Raw genomic sequence first — 25,416 nt, 5'->3', positions numbered from 1 at the left:
ACCTAAAAAGGCACGCACATCTCTCTGGGTCGTCGGCACGGTCATTCGAGCAATTGCTGCAATTCTTTCAGGGGTCAACCTTCTTCCCGCCTTTGACAATAAGTGACCTAAGTAGGTAACTTCTTGACAACAATATTGTAACTTAGAAGGTGACACTTTATGGTGTAAGTCACAGCGATGCTGCAATAGTGACACAGTAGCAGTCCGGCAAACTTGTTCAGTATCTGCAGCTACCAACAGATCGTCAACGTACTGAATCAAAGCCGCACCAGTTGGCAGCACAAATGCATCTAGTTGACTTTTAAGAGCTTGGCTGTAGATCGATGGGCTCTCACAGTAGCCTTGAGGTGCGCGTTTGAACCGGAAACTGCGACCGCCTAACGAAAATCCGAACAAATCACGACTTTCCTCAGCAATCGGAATGCTAAAGAACGCATTCTTCAGATAGATTACCGAGAACCACGATGCAGAGGCTGGAATCAGAGTCAGTAAAGCTGTAATGTCTGGAACCACAGGAAACTGCGGGACAACAATTTTATTTACTTCCCGCAAGTCAATAACTAGACGGTACACGGGAGGCTTGGACGGATCAGTTCGTTTCAAAATAGGCAACACGGGACTATTACACACGTTACCTCGTGTCTCCTCGATAACGTCTTTACCAATCAGATCATAGATGATCGCTAATAGTGCCCGTTCACCATCAAGGGAAATACGATACTGTGGTATGCGTGGTAAGCGCGCATCAGCTTTCAATTGAACAACATACGGTGGTATATCCAGCAGGCCCACATCATTGGGACCTGTCGCCCACAAAGAAACCGGAAGAGAACTCAATTCCGGCGGGAGCTTATCGATCGACAGGTACATAGGGGAGATCACATTCTCACCCAAGGTAAGCTCCACACCCGTAGGAGAGCAGTACAAAGTCGCATGTAACCTCTTCAGCAAATCCAAGCCCAAAAGATTCTCACCACAACCAGTAGTAAAAATCAAAGGAGCTTCTAACTCATGAGACCCAATCGTAAGGGGCAAGGGGCGAGAGACTGGATTGCTAACGGGGGCGCCAGAGAATCCAACGGAGACATTCGTTAAGCCAGACAAAGGCGCGCCAGGGAGTTTCGAATGCATAATGGAACTTTTTGCTGCACCAGTGTCCAACAGAAAAGGCTCAACGACACCCAATGTGGCTACTGCAACATAAGGCCCTCTCTGATCAACCGGAACTGATACTTCTCCCTTCCTTTGTCTATGGCTGTCCTAGTAGATACCATCCGTATCAACATCATGCTCAACGTAATGGTCATCCACATGATACTGCGCAGATCTACCGGACGATGGTTCACGTCGATCGAAACAATTCTGCGAGTCTGAGAAAGTGGCAAAACGCTCGGCCTGATTCTGAGTAACTCCACGACCTCTACCACGTGAAGCTTGTTGAGGACCACCACGACCTCCTCGAGCTGACACACCATTATTCCTATCACGGAGAACCGGACAATTAAACTTCAAATGGCCCTCCCCTCGACAGTACGCACATTGATTATATCCCAACACAAAACGAGGTGCGGGAGAGTCATTCCGTGTCTGCGATCTAGAGAATTGTGATTGCGATCTATTTGGCTGGTGCGAATCATTGAAATTTGAGCGCGGAGGATACGCTTGCTGCAATAGGACCTTAGTTTTAAGATCCTTCGTTTTCTTATCTGCACGTTCACTTTCCTCCTTTTCCCTATTTTCGTAATATTGGGCCGTAGCCAATATTTGAGCAGTGGTAGAAACAGCCCATGAACTCTCAGAATTTTTCAACTTATTGCTAAGTTCGGGCAACAAGTTCGATACAAACTTATCAACAAACAACCGCTGACCACCTTCTGAACCCATGTCCTGGCCACTATGATCGACAAATGCTTCCTCAAATCTCGTAAAGAAGTCGGATACGCTTTCATCCCTCTTTTGCTTGCACGCGGACAACTTGTCCCAATTGACGCGCATCGCTGGCATAAGCGTTTTCATGAGGGTAATTATCCTCTGGGGCAATTCCACAATAAGCTGCTCAGGCTTAGCCCCATCAACTTGCTGAGCGTCTGCCGCTGTAAGGGCAGCCCAATCACCGCCCAACTCGGCCGCGTGATTCTCGTGACGAATTTTCGCCCAAATCGGCTGAGGCACTACATTGCCAAACAACATATCAATATCAGCAAGGTTCATAACAGTAGCATCCACCAATTGAGACAACTCCTTATAATAACCCGCTGGATTTTTACGGGGATCAGGCAAAGTTTGCTTCACCTGTAAGACTTCCGATCGTTTCCAAGGGAGGTGTATCCACACTCTCTGAAAACGGCCTGGGACAGCAGGGTTAGCATTAGGATCACCTGGCATCCATACTGGGGGAACTTCCTGCATCGGATATTGACCAGGTTGTGCCATCCACGCTGCAGTCTCTTCCTTAAACAATGCTCGAGGTTGCACTGTACATCGAAATGATAACAGACGTTCTAGAGCTTCTCGAACCTTGTCACCTACGATCACACCAGTTGTGAACCGATGCTGGAGATCAGAAACCTCTGACGGTACATTATCTACCACATCGTAATCCCACTCCTCCTTCAACGATTTACACAATTCCTCGAACATGAATCGTTGAGTGGGCGCATTAAACTGAGAAAATGTGTCAAACACTACACGTGAAGAGTATTTAACGGGATTACGTATCCATTTACGTGCCATTTTTACCAGCGATTCACGTTCCCTATCATCAGGAAGCTGACTACGCCGCTGAGCGGCATCAGAAAGAGTTGAGCCGAGTATTGGCCCAAAAAGCGGAGAATAAAGAGTAGCAACAGCAGTCAGGAGACGACTACGAACAGAAGGAGAAGAGGAAGAAGATGCAGGCGCAGCAACAGTAGGGGTAGAGGCAATAGAAGTTGACGCGGCACCAGGAGTAGTAGGAACGACAGACTGAGGAGGGACTTGAAGGGGTGGAGTAGGAAGAGAAGCCGGTAAAAGAGGAGGGACTATTTGTGGCACGAGGGGTTGCGGGGGAGCGGGAGGAACAGCGGGCTGACCAGCAGCCGCCAAAACAGCAGGTGGAGGAAGAGGTAGAATCACCGGACCCAGAGTATCGGGAGCATAGGGAGGTGGTGATTTCAACAGATAAGACAATAGCGAATCCTCTACCGCTTCTTCACCTGACTTATCGTCATTAGACGGTAGCACCGGATAACATTTATCCACCGCCATATGATGAAGTCGAGCCCTAACTTCCTGCTCTTTCTCATTTTTGTCTCGCTGATACTGTTCAGCATCTTGCATCACCGCAATAACACCGTCTCTTTTATTTTTCTTACTCTGTTTGATTTCTTTCTGCTTGGCCTCTTTCCGCCACAACCGGAAGGAATCAAACATGGCCGGCCTAGCCTTCTTTTTAAACAGTTTAGCTTCCAAATTATCTAAAACGGCAGTTTCGAAACTACCATGAGATGGCCAACTAAGAACCCCATCATTTTTAGTGTAGCGGACCCAATATTCATTATACACGATAGGACCCACGCCATGGCGACTATAGAGCTCGTAAATTGGAGTTCCAACCGGAGGTATCGGACATGAATCCTCCAGCCGGGAATCCATTCGGCAACATTTGAGAAACCCGAACAAAGGACTACGGCTAGGCATCGCGCACACTAACCGAGTCTACAAACTTCAAGGGCTATCGAATTTATGATATCCTCGCAAAAAGTTTGCGAGACCCTCGGTTTTTGGCAATTGCAATCGTCAAATAAAACCCAACAACTAAGAACCACTAATGCTATGGTACCATGCAAACAACAAAGGAACACTGGGAGTGACCCACAAATACTTAACTGAAAGAACAATGGCGTCACCAGGAAGGCCCGTCTATCGTCTCGCAGTACAAAGGACTACGCCAGGCACCAAAACAGGTCGACAGTCAGGGCATCAGTCCGTCGCAGCCGTCAGGAGGCGGGGATCTTCGCGGGAAAAGACGTCGGGCCACTTATTTCGACAACTGGATCGATGAAGCGGGGTGCACCTTCCCTCGGAGATTTCACACGAAGTTCCTCACGATCGTCGGGCTTTGGACCGGTACCGCTGATGTCGCCCTACGTTGGGCGCCAACTGAAGGACTGGGTTTTTCTAAGACCCAGCGGTGCCAGGGAACAACACCTGAAACCTTCGCGGGTTACCTGTTCTGGCGTATCAAACACAGAGACACGGGACACTTCCAGCGACGTCAGAGATCAGCGTTTATTTACTGCAGGGATACAGAGGTCACAAGAAGTACACAGCGTGTAGGTTCTCGGAGACTGCTTCAATTTGCAAAAGTGGATCGCTCCTTTTATACACGTTTTTCCCATAGAACAGTATAGTGAACAAAGATTACAACCCGGTTCCCATAATAAACTTCAAAAGGGTCGCGTTCATGTCTCAGGAGGCCGGAACATAATCACCACAGTATTGCCGGTTCCCAACTGTAAAAACATATCTTCTCTGCAATAAAACACATTCCATCCTGATCGTAAACACATTAGGAGAAGGGACAAGAACAGATGCAAAGAAAGGACAAGGATACACAACAGATTAGAGAAGAGTGTTAGGAGTAATAAAGGGAACTTGATAACGGGATCAGAGACACCGTGTCTAATGTATGCATGGCTGAAACAATAGACCGGCACGGCAAGATGAGCCTTGAGAGGGGCCATCTGCCTTCGTCGTGTCGTTACCCTCGTCATAAAAGTCATACTCCAAAGAACACGTGTCCCTCATGTAAGCTTAGGCGTCCCAGGGTCACGAAGCGGACAAAGTCCGTTCGCTGGCTACTTGAGGGCAAGAAACAAAATGGATGCCGTATCTAAAATGGAACCCGAGGGGTCAGATGAACAAACCCAAAAATCAGACGAACCATACGTGGTTGCGTAGCGAAACTGCGTACACCCACTATACTCGTCATTTGCGGTTCATAGATACCCAACTCACCCATATTCGTCACCACCCAAAAAGTGTCGTTCCGTCCCACACGGAACCTCAGTGCACCTTGACTCTGAATAGGACAGTGCTCTGCCTCCACAATGCTGGCTCCACCCCCTGGGGATCGTCTGATGTCTCTGCCCTGCCTGCTGAAAGAAGAAGTCAGAGTCTCAACAACAAAGTGCTCCTCACTGAAAAGAACTGGACTGGGATTATGCAAAGGCCCCCCTGGCCTGTAAAGACAAAAGAAACTGAGTATAAATGTAGGAGCACTGCTCCTAAGAAATCAGATCCTGATTGAACCACGAAGGAACTCTGCCTGACTAGAAGGACCTGGAAGAAGCTGAAGGAGGACTAACTTTCCCTGACCTGGGGGATTGGCCTGCAGTTGGTGCCTTGCTGAGAAAGGAGAGGAAAAGACTGAAAGAGACTTTGTACTTTGTTTTTCCATCTATCTCCAAGGGCTTGGAAGAGAGCTTGCCCCCTGAACTGAGTCCCAGGACCATTGGACTCATCTGCCTTCAAAAACTGAGTTGCCTGGACAATTCTTGCTTGTTTCCCGCTGGATTTGGCCCCAGTACGCCTCGTACTACATCCGCCGCGAAGCCGTGTCTTTGCCGCCCGGCACCGTGTGTCTACGCTGAACCAAAAAGCGTTAGTACGCACCGTATCCCTCCCGGCTGCATTGCACCTAACCTTCCCCGCCGATTCGAGACGTACATCCCTGGCTGCCGAACCCTGTACGCCGGACTCAAGCTTCGCTGTCCTGCAGGTACGGTCCGTACGCTGCCAACGTACTGCACCGTGCCGTACTCAGAGCCGAGAAGCCGCAGTACGCTGATCATCCCCATACGCTGTACGGCACCGGAAGTGTCGCCGCTGATCCGCACCGAAGGTACGGCCCGAACGCCGACACCACGGACTCTGCAAGCTGATCCGGCTCATCCGCCCGTACCCCTGAAGGTCCCGTACCAACGCCGCGTCCCGACGCCGCGACCGGACCAGACCGAGTACGCTGCCGAAATACGACCCGGACCCATCAACTTGTCCCGCACTGTCCGTCGCGGACCCCACGAACTTAAGGTTCTTTGTCCCGTTCGCACCGCAGTGTGCACGTCCCGGACCCCGGAGTCCACACCAATTGTTTGACTCGTACTTTCCTTGTTTTTAATGCGGACAACTCGTACACCCAGGTACGAACCGTACAAAGCCTGAAAAGAAGCAGAATTGAGTAAAAGAAGCCTATTTTTGCATTTTAAGCCTTTTTGCAAGAACATTGAAGTTTAAAATAATACTGTGGTCATTTTAATCGTTATTCTGGTCTTGTGCTAAGCCTTATATAACGAGAACTATTTTTGATATAACCTTGACTGGTGTCCATTTGTGGTGTGTCGTTATATTACTGTATGTGTTCACGAATGCTTAACCTATAGCGCCCTGAGAATAGTCTTGACTGCTTGCGCCACACTACCTAAAGGGTGAGCAGGGGTTATTTGAGAGGGTGATCCCCTTATCCTGACCTAGAATTGAGAGTCCCTGTTTGTCACAAGTGCATACCTGTGCCAACTAGAGACCCCCATTTCTTACATTGGTGGCAGCGGTGGGATTTGAATTTGCATTTGTGATTCATGTACAGTGATTGAGTGAACGCCACATAGTGAGTTCAGACCGATAACGCAGCCACACAGTATTGATTTTTTTGTTTTGCTGAAGAATCTCCACTTTAAGAAACCATGCCTAGCTCAGTCAGTGGAGGTGGAGCGTCCTCTATATTCTCTGGAGTTGATGACATAGATTGGGAACAGGAGGCACTGAGGAAGTGCACAAATGAAGTCTTGAAAGGATATCTCTCCAAGTACAGAATCAAACAAAGCGGATTGACAACCAAGGATCAGTACATAAAGGCGCTGAGGGCCTGGTACGAATCAAAGTTCCCAGAGAATGCACGGGAGGTGATACCCCCAGAAGGTGTTTCTGAGCCTAGCAGAGGCCTGTCGCCAGAGGAGATGGCCGACAGGAGTGCTGCACGAGCACATGAAGTGGAGATGGCAAAACTTCAAATGGAAATGGAAAGACAAAGGCTGGCCATAGAGCATGAGGTAAAAATGAGGGAGTTGGATCTCAAGGCCAAAAGTTTAGACCACTCTCCCTCTGGTGGCAGCAATTCAACAGAGTCAAGGGTGCATATTCCTAAAGATGTGGTGAAAGAGTATTATAAGCAGGATGATATTGGGCAGTGGTTCAGGGCCTATGAAGTAGCCATGTCCTCCCACCGGGTCCCTGAGAAAGATTGGGGAGCGGGTTGTGGGGAAGGTTCCTGAGTGAGGGGCGGGACACACTGCTGGATCTCCCCTCTGATGTCAAAACATCCTATCCACACATGAAGGAAGCTCTGATGACAAGGTATGGGTTAACTCCTGAGTTGTACAGGCAGAGATTTAGGGATTGCACCAAGAAACCTGGTACCACTTATGTAGAATATGTGACTTTTTTTTCCAGAGCGCTAGATGGTTGGGTGAAGGGTAGCAAAGTGAATGATTACCAAGGGCTGTTTGATTTAATTGCATGGGAGCACTTGTCTGATAATTGTTTTCCTGAGCTACGCCAGCACCTGATCGATAGCAAGCTGACTAACCCTAGGAAGCTTGCTGAGGAGGCGGACCGCTGGATCAGCACCAGGGTCCACAAGGGTCCCATGGGAGGCCCCGCCAAGGGTGTTCAGGGTCCCCAGCAGAAGAGTGGGGGGGACAAGGGTAAACAGAGGGAGTTCTACAGAGGGCCCCAAAGTAATTCCCAAGGGAACCAAGGGAAGGGTTCTCAGCCACCCCCACCCCCGAAGCAGACCGGGGCCCCAACAGGTAACCCTGTTCAAAGAGGGCCCCCCAGATGTTACAAGTGTAACAACCTGGGGCACTATTCCATGGATCCCAAGTGCCCCATGTATGGTAAACCAGCACCCTCTGGTGCTCCACCCCCCAAGCAGGTGAATAGTGTAGCCTTTGGGAGGGAGGTAGATGTCCAAGGGGCGGGGGATCCCGTACAGATGACCCTAGTCTCATTAGGTGACAGTGAGATTGTCGCTGAGGCCCAACTGCCCCCCAATACTGAAAAGTATGGGCAGTGGGTGACCATAAATGGCCGAAGGGTGGGGGCTCTTAGAGATACAGGAGCCAGTGTGACTGCTGTCAAGCAACACCTGGTGTCTCAAGAGCAGGTTGTCCCACACACATTCTGCCGTGTTGTCAGCGCCGACAACACAGTGAGTCAGTGTCCAATGGCTCAGGTTCCCTTTGAGTGGGGGGGTCTCTGGTACTCTGCAAGTGGCTGTGAGAGAGGCCATGCCTGTTGATTGTCTCCTAGGTAACGATTTGGAGAGCTCCCCTTGGGAAAAGGTGGAGAAGACAACTCACCTGAGGATGGTGGGTTTACCTGATTGGGCGTGTGTGACCACCCGGTCGATGGCAGCCAGTTGGGGTGTTGAAGGGACCCTGGAGCCTGAGGGAGAGGCCCAGGAACCGGCCTTAGGGAGAGGGCACAGGAGGCACGGGAATCCGGCTCCTGAAGTTCCCACGGCCCAGGAGGAAGCAGACTTTGAGGGGATGCCCTGGAGCCTATCGGGGAACAGATAGCCGAACTGGGGGACCTGCCTGAGCTGACCCATTGGCAGCAAGAAGGAGGCCCCACCAGGGAGGAATTCTGCAGGGAGCAGAAGGAGTGCCCCTCTCCAGTGGGTATGCGGCAGCAGGCTGCAGCCCAGGCCAATGGTGATCAGTCCGGTACTCACTTGATCTACTGGGAGAACGACCTCCTGTACTCAGAGCCTAAGGTTGCTGAACCTGGGTCAGCCCGTGCGCTGGTGGTACCCCAGAAGTTCAGAGCCTTCCTACTGGGGCTGGCTCACGGCGTTCCGTTGGAAGGGCATTTGGGGCAGGACAAGACCTTTGAAAGGCTTGTCACCCACTTTTATTGGCCTCAAAGGCGCAGGAGTTCTGACACTCACTGCAGGACATGCCAGACTTGTAAGACAAGTGGTAAGAGTGGAAGGAAGCTGCGAGCTCCACTCCAACCTTTCCCTGTGGTCAGTACCCCATTCCAGCGAGTGGGGATTGAGATTGTGGGGCCACTGGACCCCAAGACAGCCATGGGCAACAGGTTTATCCTGGTCTTGGTGGACCATGCCACCCGGTACCCTGAAGCCATCCCTCTGAGGACAGTGACGGCCCCCGTGGTGGGACGAGCACTGATGGGAATTTTCTCACGATTAGGATTCCCTCTAGAGGTGGTGACTGACAGGGGGACCAATTTCATATCGAAATATATGAAATCCCTTTGGCAAGAGTGTGGTGTAACCTACAAGTTCATCACCCCTTACCATCCCCAAGGAAACGGGTTGGTTGAGCGCTTCAACCGAACCCTAAAAGGCATGATTATGGGTCTTGAGGAACCCATGAGGCATAAGTGGGACGTCCTCTCACCATGCCTTCTCTTTGCGTACCGTGAGGTGCCACAAAAGTCTCTGGGGTTCAGTCCCTTTGAGCTTTTGTATGGCCACCCAGTACGAGGACCTCTTAGTCTGGTCAAGGAAGTCTGGGAGCAATCTCCCAGGAAACCTCCCCAGAATGTATACAGTTACATGCTGGCTTTCCAGAACCAGACTAGGCGTTTCAGGCAACTTGCTGAGGCAAACCTGGAAGCCAGCCAGGAGGAGATGAAGCGGTGGTACGACCAGAATGCCACTCTGGTTGAGCTTCAACCTGGCCAAAAGGTATGGGTCCTGGCCCCTGTGGAGCCTTGTGCACTCCAGGACAAGTGGACAGGACCCTTTGAGATTGTGGAGCGCAAGAGGTCTGTCACCTACTTGGTGGACTTGCAGTCTCCAAGGAACCCCTTGAGGGTCCTCCATGTCAATCTATTAAAGCCCCACTTGGAGAGGTCCGAAGTGGGCATGCTCTTGGCCACAGATGATGGGACGGAGGAGGAGTCGGAGCCTCTTCCTGAACTCCTGGTAGCCTCAGAGCGAGACGGGTCAGTGGATGGAGTTAACCTCTCACCCACCCTGACCCCTGAGCAACAGGATGACTGCCGCCACCTGCTGGGGCAGTTTCCTGACTTGTTCTCCCTGGTTCCTGGTATCACAGATTGGTGCGTCCATGATGTGGACACAGGAGACAGCTTACCTGTGAAGCACAAGGCTGACAGGGTCAGAGCTTGCATCAAAGAGGAGGTCTCAAAGATGCTTGCTCTTGGGGTGGTTGAGTACTCCAGCAGTCCTTGGGCCAGCCCAGTGGTCTTGGTCCCAAAGGCTGCCTCGCCGGGTGCCACACCCGAACTCCGGTTCTGTGTGGACTACAGAGGACTCAATTCGGTCACGAAGACTGACGCGCACCCCATCCCCAGAGCTGATGAGCTCATCGATCGGTTAGGGGCTGCACAGTACCTCAGCACATTTGATCTAACGTCGGGGTACTGGCAGATCGCCTTGACTGATGGGGCCAAAGAGAGGTCCGCATTCTCCACACCAGATGGGCATTTCCAGTTCCGGGTTATGCCATTTGGGATGAAGAATGCCCCTGCCACCTTCCAGAGGTTGGTCAACCAGGTGTTGGCTGGGCTGTCCGAGTTCAGCGCAGCATACCTGGATGACATCGCAGTGTTCAGTGGCACATGGGAAGAACACCTGCGACATCTTTGGGAAGTGTTGATGGCACTGCGCAAGGCAGGCCTCACGATCAAGGCAAGCAAGTGTCAGATCGGGCAGGGTTCCGTGGTGTACTTGGGACACCAAGTAGGGAGCGGCCAGGTGGCGCCCCTACAACCCAAGATAGAAACCATCCTGGCTTGGGAGCCCCCAAGGACCCAGACGGAGGTGAGGGCCTTTTTAGGACTCACCGGGTACTACAGGAGGTTTGTCTAGGGATATGGCAGCATCGTTGCCCCCTTGACGGAGCTGACTTCGAAAAAGCAGCCCAGAAAAGTGATATGGACTGACACCTGTCAGAAGGCCTTTGACACCCTGAAAACTGCCATGTGCACGGCGCCCGTGCTCTTGGCTCCTGACTTCTCCAAAGAGTTCCTTGTGCAGACAGATGCATCAGAGCATGGTGTAGGGGCTGTTCTCTCACAGATCACTGAGGAGGGCTTTGACCAACCCGTAGCCTTTATTAGTAGAAGGTTACTTCCCCGGGAACAAAAGTGGAGTGCGATTGAGCGAGAAGCATTTGCGGTGGTCTGGGCATTGAAGAAGCTAAGACCCTACTTGTTTGGGTCTCACTTCCGGGTTCAAACAGACCACCGGCCCCTCAGATGGTTGATGCAGATGAGGGGTGAGAATCCTAAGTTGATGAGGTGGTCCATTTCCCTATAGGGGATGGATTTCACGGTGGAACATCGTCCCGGTACAGACCACGCCAACGCTGATGGTCTTTCCAGATTTTTCCGCCTTAGTGATGAGAACTCCCTGGGGTAGAGTAGTTCTCCCCACATTTCAGCTGGAGGGGACACGTGTTAGATCTGGCACCGTTGGCGTGGGTCACCCTTCCATTTTTGTTTGTGCCTCAATGTATTTTTGTGCTGGTGTTAGCTGCTCAGGGCACTGTGCCACTGCCATCCAGTGCCACAGTGCAAGTGCTCCCTATGGTAAAATGTGTTATGTGAATTGACTTCCATGTTTGGCTTATTTGGTTTACTTTCAGTCCCTAGTAGAGTGCACCAGGTGTGCCAAGGCCTTGTATATCCAAATGCTGCTAGTGGGCTTGCAGCACTGGTTGTGCCACCCACAGAAGCAGCCTGGTAAAATGTGTCTAAGGTCTGCCATTGCAGAACCTGCATGCAGTCTGGTACTGTCATGCTGACTGGGCAAGTGTCCCCACTTGCCAGTCCCTAAACCTTCCCTTACCTTCATATTAGTCACCCCTATGGTAGGCCCTAGGGCAGGGTGCATTGTAAGGATAAGGTAGGACATGCCCTGAGGTGTGTGGCATGTCCTAATAGTTAATTACAGCCATTTTCGTTTTTCACTATTGTAAGGCTATTGTAAGGCTACCTGCTCTCCATAGGCCAGAATGGGCTGCTAGATTATAACACTCTATAATCCTAGCAGGCTCAGGAAGCATGGTAGAAATTCGTGTTTAGTATGCATGAACTCAGAATAATAAAATACATCTTTTAGTAAAGTTTATTTTAATATCCTGTGTTTGCAAATGCTACTTTTAGAAAGTTAGCATTTGCTTGCTTAACCATTTCAGTCCGCCTCTGGAGGGGAGGGCTATCTTCTTTGTGTGTAGCTTGAGTGACAGGGCTGGGAAGTTCCAGGAGACAGGCTGGGGCTGCCAGGTGGTGAATAGAAAGATTACACCAGGATGGGTGGGAGGAGTGCACCTTGACTCTGAATAGGACAGTGCTCTGCCTCCCCATGCTGGCTCCACCCCCTGGGGAGCGTCTGATGTCTCTGCCCTGCCTGCTGAAAGAAGAAGCCAGAGTCTCAACAACAAAGTGCTCCTCACTGAAAAGAACTGGACTGGGATTATGCAAAGGCCCCCCTGGCCTGTAAAGACAAAAGAAACTGAGTATAAATGTAGGAGCCCTGCTCCTAAGAAATCAGATCCTGATTGAACCACGAAGGAACTCTGCCTGACTAGAAGGACCTGGAAGAAGCTGAAGGAGGAGTAACTTTCCCTGACCTGGGGGATTGGCCTGCAGTTGGTGCCTTGCTGAGAAAGGAGAGGAAAAGACTGAAAGAGACTTTGTACTTTGTTTTTCCATCTATCTCCAAGGGCTTGGAAGAGAGCTTGCCCCCTGAACTGAGTCCCAGGACCATTGGACTCATCTGCCTTCAAAAACTCAGTTGCCTGGACAATTCTTGCTTGTTTCCCGCTGGATTTGGCCCCAGTACGCCTCGTACTACATCCGCCGTGTGTCTACGCTGAACCAAAAAGCGTTAGTATGCACCGTATCCCTCCCGGCTGCATTGCACCTAACCTTCCCCGCCGATTCGAGACGTACATCCCTGGCTGCCGAACCCTGTACGCCGGACTCAAGCTTCGCTGTCCCGCAGGTACGGTCCGTACGCTGCCAACGTACTGCACCATGCCGTACTCAGAACCGAGAAGCCGCAGTACGCTGATCATCCCCGTACGCTGTACGGCGCCGAGAAGTGTCACCGCTGATCCGCACCGAAGGTACGGCCCGAACGCCGACGCCACGGACTCTGCAAGCTAATCCGGCTCATCCGCCCGTACCCCTGAAGGTCCCGTACCAACGCCGCGTCCCGACGCCGCGACCGGACCAGACCGAGTACGCTGCCGAACTACGACCCGGACCCATCAACTTGTCCCGCACTGTCCGTCGCGGACCCCACGAACTTAAGGTACTTTGTCCCGTTCGCACCGCAGTGTGCACGTCCCGGACCCCGGAGTCCGCACCGATTGTTTGACTCGTACTTTCCTTGTTTTTAATGCGGACGAGTCGTACACCCAGGTACGAACCATACAAAGCCTGAAAAGAAGCAGAATTGAGTAAAAGAAGCCTATTTTTGCATTTTAAGCCTTTTTGCAAGAACATTGAACTTTAAAATAATACTGTGGTCATTTTAATCGTTATTCTGGTCTTGTGCTAAGCTTATATAAAGGGAACTATTTTTGATATAACCTTGACTGGTGTCCATTTGTGGTGTGTCGTTATATTACTGTATGTGTTCACAAATGCTTAACCTATAGCGCCCTGAGAATAGTCTTGACTGCTTGTGCCACACTACCTAAAGGGTGAGCAGGGGTTATTTGAAAGGGTGATCCCCTTATCCTGACTTAGAATTGAGAGTCCCTGCTTGTCACAAGTGCATACCTGTGCCAACTAGAGACCCCCATTTCTAACAAGTCTCCTTTGGTTATAATCATCTGATGAGTTTATTGTATACATCTTTCTGATTATTTGCATTTAACAGTGCTTATTTCTTGCAGTGGATGTCCAATATGTTTATCTGCTTGTATTTTATTCCATGTATTTTATTACATGCATTTAACAGTTGCATTTGATAACTTATAAGTGTGTTGTTATTGTTTGCACATGAATATATATCTCTATATACATTTGAATGTTGTTCATTTGACATCTGGGAAAGCCTTTTTGTTAGAGAGTGTTGCACAAATAAAATCTCATGCTTTATTCTGGAAACTGTTTTTTGATGTGCCTCAGTTTATGAGAGTGAAATCCCTTTACTGGTGTTTTTATTGCTTTGCTGCGTGTGTGTGCCTCCGTGTGGGCGTGCTGTATTTTCTCTTTGGGAGGACGAAGCAATGCAGTGATTCACCTCGCCTCCTAGCTCAGTTTTCCTGCTGATTCTCCTGTCCAAAGTGGGGGGCAGAACCAGTTGGAGCCAGTTGCTAAGGCAGCAAAAGGCAAGGACAGCTTCCAATTGTGACAGGCCTTTGAAGCTTCCCCTTCATGGACCCAGCCCATCCTGGGGAAGGAGGCATTACACCTCTGCCCAGGATGGGCTTTGTTCCTGGACCCAAAGAGTGTAGGCTCTCTACGTGGGGTCCAGAAAACTGTATGGTGGTGACAAATGGCAGGCAGCCATTCAGGAACCACACCAGGGCTCGTTGTTTTTCAGGGGGCATCTCTAAGATGCCCTCTGAGTGAATTTTACATCAAAACCCACACTGGCATGCATGTGGGTTTACTGTGCTGACAAGTTAGCTACCAAACGTCTCAGGTTTTAGTAAAGCCATTATGGAGCTGTGGAGTTTGTGAATGACCAACTCCCAGACCATATAGTCTTTATGACTTTACTACACTTACACTGTGTAAAAGACTTCGACACTGTGGGGGTACAGAGCTCATGCCACTGTACCCTCACCTGAGGGCTAGTGCACCCCTGCTAAAGGAGTGACTTACCTAGGCCTCAAGAAGTGGCTAGTATGCATGGTGTTCAGGGATGTGTGCCATGCTGACTCTTGACTTTTCTCTGCACCAAAACGCGCAGCCTGCAATGGCAGTGTGTGGCTGTTAAAGTACAGGGCCTCTAAGGGCCACAGCACCAATTGTGCGACAATAGGTGCTGTGGCTCTTAGAGGCCTTCTTTGGTCACAGTGCCCTTGGTATCCATGGCACCTTTTACAAGGGGCTTACCTGTGGTCAGAGATGTGCTAATTGTAGTTACAAAAGTACAGTTTTGCGAAAGAACACAGACCTTGGAACTTGATTGGCTGGGACTCAGGGCTCATCAAGTCTGGTTGCATCAGAGGTCAGGCAAAAAGTGGGGGTCAATCATGCATAAAGGGGCACTTTTCTACACTACCCTGTCCCTCCTCCCAAACAAAAGAGGACTCAGACTAACCTTTTCCAAGAGAGTCTTCATTGTCTAAGTGGAATAATCTGGAAAGGCCATCTGCATTGGCATAGGCAGTCCCAGGTCTATGTTCCACTGTAAAGTCCATTCGCTGAAGAGAGATGGACCACCTCACAAGTTTTGTGTTTTTTCCTTTTATCTGCATAAGCCATCTGAGAGGTCTGTGGTCAGTTTGAACTAGGAAGTGAGTACCAAACAGGTATGGTCTCAGCTTCTTCAGGGACCAAACCACAGCAAAGGCCTCCCTCTCAAAAGCACTCCAACACTGTTCCCTGGGGAGTAGCTTTCTGCTCATAAAAGTAACAGGTTGGTCTTGTCCATCATCATCATGTGTCTGGGATAGGACCACTCCTATCCCTAGCTCAGAGGCATCAGTCTGCACAGTGAACTGTTTGGAGTAATCTGAAGCCTTGAGAATAGGTTCTGAGCACATTGCCTCTTTAAGGGTGTCAAAAACCTTTTGGCAGCCAACTGTCCAGTTCAGTTTCTTGGGCATCTTGTTGGAGGTAATTTCTGTGAGGGGAGTCACAATGGACCCATGTCCCTTAACAAACCTCCTACAGTATCCAGTCAAGCCAAGGAATGCCCTGACTTAGGTCTGGGTTGTTGACGCTTCCCAATACAGAATTGTCTGGATTTGGGGTTGTAGTGGTTGGACTTGGCCTCAGCCTACAAGGTGGCCCAAGTACACAACAGTTCCCTGCCCTATCTGCCTTGATAGTTAGGCCTGCAGATTGCAGGGCCTGTAAAATCTTCCACAGGTGGACCAGGTGATCTTGCCAGGAAGAGCTAAACACAGCAATATAATCAAGATAATCTGCACTAAAGCCTTCCAACCCAGCAAGGACTTGATTCACCAACCCGAAGAAGGTGGCAGGGGCATTATTTAGACCAAAGGGCATCACAGTGAACTGAAAGTGCCTATCAGGTGTGGAGAAAGCTATCTTTTCTTTTGCTCCAGGGGCCATGCCAATCTGCCAGTACCCTGCAGTTAAGTCAAAGGTACTTAAGTTGGGGGCTACCAAATAATTATCTATCAATTTGTCAGCCCTGGGGTTTGCATCTGTTTTGGTGACAGCATTGAGGACTCTGTAGTCCACACAAACCCTAATTTATCTCTTTCCACCCTGTGGATGCGGTTTGGGGACTAAGACCACTAGGCTGCCCTAGGGACTCTCAGAAGGCTCAATGACCCTCAACTTCAGCATCTTGCTTAATTTAGCTTTGATGCTTTCCTTGACTTGGTCAGACTGGTGATAGATTTTTGTTTTGACAGGCAAGCTGTCTCCAGTGTCCACCTCAAGGGTACACCAGGGGTCAAGGAAAATAGCAGTGCATACTGTTGAAGAACCTGTCTGCAATCAGCTTGCTGTTGGGCAGAGAGGGTGTCTGAGTAGACAACTCCATCCACTGACCCATCTTGGGGACGGTAAGAGAGGAGGTCAGGGAGATGTTCACTCTCTGTCTCCTGATCCTCCTCAGTAAACAGCATGGTTACATCAGCCGTGTCATAATAGAGTTTGAGGCAGTTCACATGTATCACCCTTATGGGGGACCTTCTAGTGCCCAGGACTACCAAGTAGGTGACCTCACTCTTTTTCACTAGGTTATCCTAGTGAAGGGCATCACTGGGTAGTTTGAAACTAACACTGGAATGGCCTCCTCCCTCACAGTGGAATAGGAGCATTGAAGGTTGTGGTCCGGGGTCTCTGTATTCAGGCAACAGTGTGTGTGGGGGGGGGAGGCAGGGCGTAAATCCATACTTCAAGACTTAGACAGCTTCGAAAGAAGTACATTGATACAGAGAGATGAGCAGACAACCTGACACTTCGGAACTCCTTAATTAAGCTATGTGACAGAGAGGCAATCCTTCTGAAACATATGCAGTGCCAAAATTACTCCGCCTGTAAGCACTCTGAGGGTGAGAAATCTGGCCACCTTCTTACTTGGTTACTGGAACCAAGCAGCCGCAGATGGCGGCCTCCAAAACACAGATGCTGCAGTGTTCCCAACTGTCTATCCGACAGACCTTCTATGATTACTTTTTGATAAAGACTTCTAACCACAAAATCTTCACCTTCCAAACCCCCCAGGCGTCAGACTGGATCCGGACTATCTTGAGCAGTATCTCTGTGCATCACTAGGTGATGTCATTTGGCTGTACGTTGGCATCATCCGGGTCGGAAGTGACATTGAGGTGTCCATATAGGCGCCAGCCCTACGCTCTGACACCAGTCCCTTTCTTTCTGCACCAACAGCGTGTGTCCTGAGAGCTACCTCGGTCATCTTTTGACTAATGTTTTTTCACTTTTTGTCAAAATGTTTGAGCTTTTGCTTCCATTGTGCTAGGGACCTGTCCCTTGCGAAAATTTCAGGGTTGAATCTTTACAGCGATTGTTAGAGGCAGATGTCTTTGTCCTATACCCACTTGGTCTGCCTCTGGTGCCTAGGGTCGGGCAGAGTCGGCTTTTGCTACAATAGCGCTCTGGGCATGAGTGGAGGGAAATTTGGCGCTCTTGCTGATGGTAGTACATTAAATGAGGCAGCAGGGGGTCCCTTTTGTGTTCACTGATCAGTACCTGGGTGATCAGGGACTGTTCCCTGAACACAAACATCCCCAGACCTCCCCCAGCTCACCTAAATCACAATAGCTTAGCTGCCTCATGCAGATGATGGTTTTGTTGATGTGTGCCAACAGGGGTCAGCGGGTAAAGGGAGGGCAAGGAAGGGAGCTAAAGGGGTGTGAAAAACATTGCCCGCCATATGAAAATGAAGGACTAAAACCACTTTCAACTGGCCAAGCATACAGAAATGAAAAGGCAGGGGCAAGGACAAGCCTGGAGCAAGATGAGAAGGGCGTTGCTGTTGGTAAAACCTTAATACATACAGCTCCATGCGACCCTCATTGGCGGCTTGGGCCCAGCTCGCACATGCTAAAGGCCGGCCTTGGGGTCTGGACATGACCTCAAGGCCTACGCCGATTGCAAGTCAGTGCGCCTGAAGGCAATTTGCAAGGAGGCGAGGAAGCTCCTGGTGGTGCGGCACAAAAAGGATCCAACCGTTCCTGGTACCATTGAAGATCTTGGCCCAGTCCCAGAGCCATTCCACCAGATCATGATCTTTTTGGTCCCAAACCTGCTTGTCAAAGTCAGGTAATTTGAAGAAGCATAAGCACTAGAAGCATGAGGTCCCCTCCCAATCTCGTGCTTCTAGACACCACTCCCTCACTCCACCTGTAAAGCCAGCATCATGGCTTGCTCCGAAATACGCTGAATTTCCCGGTGCAAGAACAACGCCTGCCCAACTTGAAGGAATTTTAAGACGCCATGAATGCCATCTTTGGGCCAACGACTCCCTCTGGTGCACCTTCAGGCCCAATGGAGCTGAGAGGTGCCCCTGATGGGTAACTGTTATCAAGTTTGACTCGACGGCATCCAAGCCCTGAGGATCCACTCTAGGATCCGGACTGACATTACCACGGGTGCCTTCATCCACTCCAGCTCCATCCCACCCGACATCACCCCTCGTGTTTCTCAACGATGAGCCGACCATAATTCTCGACACTAACCTAGTGGTGCCCAGGCACCATTTGATGTTGATGCTGCCGCTTTCTAGGCCCTTCTATCCCATGGGCCTTCCCCCTGAAGGGGGAGACGATGAGAAGTGTATGGTCCCTTAGAGGAGGACACTGAAGAGGAAAACTGGTATGAGGAGCTGGGTGAAACCAGTGGCTTGGATTCCTCCCCAGACTCTGGTATGCTTTCCCCTCCAGGCCAGGCTTTGGAAGAAGGCACTTTTTTGCCACCGTGATTTGCAGGACTGCATAGGTCCTCGCTCTCCAGCTACCTGCAGGTGTGGTCCAGTCCACTGTCGTGACTGAAGTGCTTCAATCTGAGGAGAGTTCCTGTGTATGATTGCCCGTTTACATCATCCCTCCCCGGGAGGTCCAACCTTCCTCTCCCATCTCTTTTCCCCTGAGAACCTTGTGGTACAGGCCTCTACAGTGAAGGTCCACCCAAGTATGTTCCCTGCCACCGGATAGGGAATCCAAGAGGCTGGACACCTTTGGGAAGCGCATATTCTCTTCCACCGGCCTTGCCTTGTAGTCGGTGAACACCGCATGTCTCTTGGGACAATATTCCCATGCATTGTGGAACTCAGCTGCACAGCTGCTTCCCTTGCTGCCTGAGGAGTGCTGCAAAATCGTCAACCAAGCTTTGGTGGACGGCAGGAATGTGATGAAGTTCGCCAACCAGTGCGTACTGGATACCACAGACTCCACAGGTACAGCCACCAGGGCCAGACCCTCTGTTACAAAATTGGCTGAAACCAGCCCTAGAAAACAGCTCTGCAGCACACGTCAAAATCGTCAACCAAGCTTTGGTGGACGGCAGGAATGTGATGAAGTTCGCCAACCAGTGCATACTGGATACCACAGACTCCTTGGGTACAGCCATCAGGGCCAGATCCTCTGTTACAAAATCGGCTGAAACCAGCCCTAGAAAACAGCTCGGCAGCACTCTCATTCCCCCCTCCCACCCCCCCTCTTCCCGGCTGGCTGATCAGTTTTCCAGGGCCGGTTTTGGTTCCTAGTCCAGCCCTGACAGCCATGGCTTCTACGGTGGTGTTGCATTGCCAAACCTGGTTACAGTCCACTCATCACTTATCGATATGCCCTGAGATGGCTCTCGCATGTTTGACAGTAAGGCTGATGCAATTTCGCGAGATTAGATTCACTGCCAGATCCCTTGGCATTTCTTTATTGTCCTAGCTGCAACAGCAGTCCTTCCGCCCCTACTGTGGACCCAGAATGGGCAACTTTGGGCATCGGCAGTACCAGCCATACCCCTTCCAGCAGCCTGCCCAGTTCTTTTGAAGATTGGCCGCAAAGCCTAAAAAGGCTGCAGTCCTAGCACGGTGCACAATCCCCCGCCCACCGGCTGCTGCAGCCTCCAAGCCCCTTTAGCTTACCCTCCTACCAGCACAAACATTTCATTGGCAGCCGGCTCAGGCACCACCTGCCCCAATGGTTGGTGATTCTCCACTATTCAATCTTTCATAGATTTACATGCTTGTATCTTCCCCGTCGTCATGGTGGGAGTCTCACGGTAACAGAATGACCATAGCAGTACTAGAAAAAACTGCCTAGATAAATCCCATAGGGAATCATGATATTTGGTAACCAGACCTCATCATTATTTGGTCCAAGACTCAGCCAATCAGCTACCAGCCCTGACATCACACTCCCCAGCAGAGCCATCCTACCTCAGATTTCCAACCGCCTTCGTGTGAGGAGGAGTCTCCCTGAGCCTTGCTCAGTTTTGTTCGTGTGTGAACTTTTGACCTCTTTTTCAACTGGAAGTTCTTTCTTTCTATTGGATTTGAGGTACTGTGTTTCATATTTTGCTTACTATGGTTGAAAGCTCTAAAAAGAAGCTCTTCAGGCCCTGCAGATCCTGTGGAAAACCTAGACTGTTTTCTTTCCTGAAGATCCCCACAAGGACTGCTTGTATTGTCTGCACCCTGAACATGTGCCTAAGGACTGTAAGCATTGCAGAACCTTTTCTGCGAAAACCCTGCGTGACAGGGAGGCATGGCTTCTGTTGTGGCTTCAAAAGAAGAAGGTCACTTCAGATTCTGACTCTGAAGAGGAAACTAAATCACAATCATCTAAAAAGAGGAAATCTTCTGCTTCTGAGGAGAAGGTCGAGCTTACAAAGCAGAAAACGAAAGACAAAAAGGCTTCTTCGTCTTCGCTTCCTCATACTCCTCTTAAAAAATCAACAGGGTCCAGAGAAGTTTCTTCAGCTCCGTCGACGTAAACTGGTGCCTCGCCGGCTTTGGTTTCAATGAAAACGTCAATGACTCCGTCGACAAATACCATATCGACGACGACAGCTGCGTCAACGGCGATGACTAAGACATCGTCGTCGAAGAGAGGCCCATCGACCCAGTCGATGGGGAGGCCGGTTACGACCTCGTCGACTACTTCATCATCAGCGACAGCGACGATGACTCTGTCGACGCTGACTTAGTCGACGACCACCTCGATGATAATTAATATTTCCTCGTCAACGGGAGCTCCGTCGACTGCATCTTTTAAGTCTCCCAAGGCAAAGACGTCAATTTCGTTAAAGTCTATTCCATTGTCGACGGGCTCGTCGACGATAAAGAAATCTTCAGATTTTACCGGCTGGACAAAGATTTCTCTTCTTCCTCCATCTAAGCTGCTGGAATTACAGTCAGAAGATGAAGAGTCATCAGGAGTGGCATATAGTCCGTCTCAACTTCAGATAAAGAGCCAGGAGGCTGACGATGAAGAATATCAGGTGGTCCAGGAAGTATTCTCTTTCCAGGATCGTCCTGCACAAGAATCAAAACGATATGAGTCGTTTCAGCAGTCATATGACTACGAGGAGGAGGAAGAACCTCAATCTGGTTTGAGAGAGGACACTATATCAATGCCAATTTCTCTAGTAACAGACTTGCGTCTTATGATAAACGATTATTATCGACGGTTTCCTGACGCTAACACTCAAACCACGAAAACTTAATCTACGCCTGCTCAAGTTCAACCACCTCAACCCTCTCCCAAAATTTCAACTCAGAAAATACAATCTCCTCCTATTGATACAATTAGGGATGATTTAGAGGAGAGTGATGCAGATCAACCGGAAGAAGGGGAACTTCTTCAGGATTCTCAGGTTGGGGATCAATGGGATCAATATATTCTACCCACTACGCCGTCTCCATCACCATCGCCGGCGAACTCTCCGCCACAAGATATTGGAGGTTTCCATGACATTATGGAAAAAGCTTCAAGAAGATTTGAGCTTCCGCTTCCAAGCTGAGTGTTTCCTCTATGATTTCAAAGTGGATTCACGGAAATCCATTAGTTCTATTCCAATTATTGCTCATATTTGGGATGAAGGATTACAAAATAATGAGGAACCCGGCTTCGGTAGCTGCCTTGGTGCCCCGGATAGAGAAGAAATATAGAGCCCCAGAATCTTCTTCTGCTTGTTTAATTGGACATCCGCGGCCGGAGTCTGTAGTGATGCAAGCCGCTCAAAGACACTCCAAAAATCCAGTTTCCACATCTGCTGCTCTCCCGGATAAGGAAGGGAGGCGAATGGATGGTGCGGGGAAGCGTTTTGCTGTGATGGCAGCATCCTCCATTAAGTCTGCAAATAGGTTAGCTCAAATTAGCAGATATAATAGGCAGATGTGGTCAGATATAGCACCTTTACTGGCTCATCTACCAGAGGATAAGAAGGAGGAAGCGGCCGCCATTTTACAGGATGGAGCTAGGGTGGCTTCGGAATCCATAGACATTGCGATGGATTTGTCTTCAGTAGCTTTCAGGCAAATGGCAGGTGCAGTGGCCCTGCGAAGGCAAGGATGGCTTAAAGCCACTTCTTTTAGACCAGAAGTGCAAGCGAAAATAGTGGACATGCCATTTGACGGAGAGAACCTCTTTGAAAAACATGTGGATGATGCCCTCCAAAGTATCAAAACTGACATGGATACAGCTCATGCGTTGGATCTCTTCAGCAGGGCAGCTTCCAGTCCTTTCGGAGGAGAGGTTCTAGAGGACAATATATGCAAAGATCTTCTTTCAATCCAATAGATAACAGCCGTACAATCAGCAGGGGTATCGCCAATCTTCCAATAATCAACAATTTCGTTCCTCAAACACATACCAGCAACAGTCCAGAGGGAGGTCATCTGCGAGAGGTAAATCGCAACAATCTAATAGACGACAGTAACTCTCTCAAGGCGCCCGCCACATGTTCAAACATCAAGAATCATTACCTTTCCTCCTTTTAACCGGCTTGGCTGTCGATAACAACAGACAGATGGGTTTTGGATGAGATTCAACAAGGCCATACCCTGGAGTTCATACAAAAGCCTCCACATCATCCTCCTATACGCTGGAAACAAGAACACCTTTCAGCCCTCAAGGCGAAAATTTTATCTCTTCTACAAAAGGAAGCAATTGAAGAAGTTCCGCACCTTCAACGAGGGAAAGGCTTCTATTCGCATTTCTTCTTAATAAAGAAAAAAGACACATCGAAATGGAGGCAGGTAATTGACCTGAGAGGTTTGAACAAATTCATCAAAAAGAAATCTTTTCGAATGTTATCCCTGCAGGAAATACTCCTTATCTGCAAGGGAGATTATCTGACATCCCTGGACCTCTTAGATGCTTATTTTCATGTCCCAATTCATATAAATCACAGAAAGTTTCTTCGTTACATGGTGGCGGGCGCCAATACCAGTTCAAAGTATTGCCTTTCGGTCTGAAGTCGGCGCCAAGAATCTTTACAAAATGGATGGCGCCAGTAGCGGCACATCTAAGACTTCAAGGTCACCAAATTTTCCCTTATCTAGACTATTGGCTCATAAAAGGTTCTTCGTTCATGGAAACCCAACATTCTCTACAATGTTGCATGGACCTTTTCAGTCGTCTAGGTCTGAGAATCAACCTAGAAAAATCGCACCTCGTGCCATCGCAGTCCCTTCAATTTCTGGGAGCTATAATTCGCACAAAGAAGGCGAAAGCTTATCCCTCAGAGGAGCGTATTCAAAAATCATAAACCTGGCGTCACATTTGCAAATAAAAAAGTACATTTCAGTGAGAATCTACAAATCATTGCTGGGGATGATGTCTTCCTATATTCCCCTACTTCCCAATTGCAGACTTCACATGAGGCCTCTTCAAGAACTGCTAGACAAGCAATGGATTCAGTCTCAGGGATCCTTCGAAGATCGAATAGTTATCACTCCTCAGATCCTAAAGGCCCCGTCATGGTGGAAGGTCAGAGATCATTTAACGGAAGGACTGACTTTCGAACCACAGAATTACAGTTTTGTGAGGATGACGGATGCTTCACTACAAGGTTGGGGAGCGCATCTCCAGGAGCTCGAGATTCAGGGTCACTGGTCAAAGCGCGAAGCTCAGCTTCACATCAACTTGCTGGAGCTAAAGGCTATTTTCTTGGGTCTAAAAGCATTTCTCCCCAGGATTAACATTTCGACAGTACTTATCAAGACAGGCAGCTCAACATCGATGTTTTACCTTCTAAAACAAGGGGGTACAAAATCTAAAATACTGTCGAAGCAAGCGCAGGAAATTTGGAAGTGGCTTCTGATTCACAACATATCACTTCAAGTCCAACACGTTCCGGGAGTGGACAACACAAGGGCAGATGTTCGGAGCAGATCATCCAAGGTTTCTCACGAGTGGGAATTGGACCAAAGACAGCTTCTCAGAGTATTCCAGCTATGGGGCACTCCATCGCTAGATCTGTTTGCGGATCGCCACAACTCAGAATGCAAACACTTTGCAAGCAGGTTTGCACAAAAAGGTTCGTGGGGCAATGCTCTTCAGATGTGCTGGACAGGGATGTTTGCGTATGCATTTCCCCCATTTACGCTAATATCGAAAGTCTTGAGAAAGATGAAATCGGAGCCGTGCCATCTGATTCTAGTAGCCCCAGCATGGCAGAGACAAGCTTGGTTCTCCGAGCTTCTCAAATTATCAGTGACACCTAGGATACAGTTTCCATTAGTGCAGGATATAATCACTATGAACAACGGTCAAATTCTTCATCCAGATTTGAAGTCGCTGAACTTGTCAGCATGGAACCTCACGAACATGAGTTCCAACTTTTGAATATCTCTCAGGAATGCCGGGAGATTCTGTCACGATCTCGAGCAGTCTCTACAAATAACACATATTTGGCTAAATGGAAGAGATTTTGTCATTGGTGTGCATCTAAAAATCTGCATCCTTTTCAAGTCTCCTCGGAACAAATTCATCCATATCGTTTACATTTGGCTAAATCTGGACTTTCTCATAGGTCTATAAAAGTACATTTGTACATTAATACAGTTCTTGCACAGCTCATGAAACCGCAGTTTGAACCAGTACATAAGGCGGACTTACAGTTTATCTCATGGAAAACGGCATTATTATTAGCTCTCACGTCGGCAAGAAGGGTCAGCGAGATCCAAGCCTTCTCAATTGCAGAACCATTTCTACAATTCAGACAAGATAGAATTATTCTTAGAACAAA

This window comes from Triturus cristatus, chromosome 2_1, assembly GCF_964204655.1.
Source record: "Triturus cristatus chromosome 2_1, aTriCri1.1, whole genome shotgun sequence".
Lineage (NCBI taxonomy): Eukaryota > Metazoa > Chordata > Amphibia > Caudata > Salamandridae > Triturus > Triturus cristatus.
Note: the sequence above shows the minus strand (reverse complement) of the source record.